Genomic DNA, 1346 nt, shown 5'->3' on the forward strand with positions numbered 1-1346 from the left:
TGTATTTTGAAGTGTATTTCATTTAATCAGTTGCTTCGCTATCAGTAAATTAAGTAACTGATAGTCGTCCAGAATTTGATGCTTCGATGGGCAGATTACGATTTTCCACTGCAAACAGTTCAATTCAGCTCGGGAAAGAGTGTTACTTTTCTCCTGAAAAATGGCTTTCTTTTCTACTTCTTCAAGGTGATGATGCAGCTGCAGTGCGGTGGGTGGATGCAGATCCAAATCAAGACCTCTTCGCCAGTCATCGCCATTTCCTTGCGCTGACAGTTAAACTGCGCGACGCTTTTTGGCCCGGTGGAGAAGATGCAGATTGATATTTTCCGGGCGGAGTGCTTTTTCTTTGATACTATTGTGGTTTCGGCCTGTCAATATAACTTCTTGTTTTCGTCGGCGACATTGAAGGTGTCGGCACTTGTCAAATAAATTAGATTGTTGTGATCATATCGCTGTTAGAAATGAGTTTTTTTTTCTGAGGAGATCCGTCGTAGACACAGGCCTGGTGAATCGTAACCGAAATGCACCGCAAATTTCAGATAAGGCCATTCGATGTGACGGTGAGACCTTACCCCGAGACTTTCGAATGAGTTTCCTGCTTCTCTTTACCGTACATATACTTGACCAGTAGAGACGAGCAGACCGCTGTATGCTGGGAGTCGACTGACATTCGTGACGAAAGCGCACTAGGTCAGTTGGGGGTGGGATGCATAAACGTGGGTCGTACTGCAACTGTATTTGGTGCTTTATTCAAAAAGCACTCATTTACGGAAGCGTAATATCTATCAAAAAGAAACGGTCACAATGAAACAAGAGCAAACGGTTCTGTTGTGTGTAAGTTCGGGGGTCAGAATTGTTTTAAGGTGGGATTTCGGTGAGAAATACCGATTTCATTGTTATGGCCTTCGAAAAAATGGATTCTTGCAAGTAAAATTAGTTACAATTTTTTTTAGCAAATGCCGTGACTCGACAGTTTGTTTAACGGTGTTTTTTAAACTACCTAGTTATTTGGGTGCCTGTAAGCTGTATTCCTGCTCTAGAACATAGCCTTTGGACCATGTTTGTTTCCTTTCAGCCTTTCCATGCGCCATAAAACATAGTTCTCACCTGCTATTTTGGCTTCTTACGACTTCAGTGACGACTCCGGACGCTGCACTGGTGGCGGTGGTATGCGAAACCGCTCCAGCAGATCGGCCGTCCTCGTTTCCATGGTTGAATACAGTTGGAAGTAGGGCATCCACAGCGGGCAGGTGAATCTGCGGAGGCTCCAGACCGAATGGTTAAAAGTGGCGCTTCCGTCTGATTACTGTCCAAATCACGTATCCTGCAGGGATGCTATAAATAAG

The sequence above is a fragment of the Echinococcus granulosus genome (genome assembly GCF_000524195.1).
Source record: "Echinococcus granulosus chromosome Unknown EG_S00091, whole genome shotgun sequence".
Lineage (NCBI taxonomy): Eukaryota > Metazoa > Platyhelminthes > Cestoda > Cyclophyllidea > Taeniidae > Echinococcus > Echinococcus granulosus.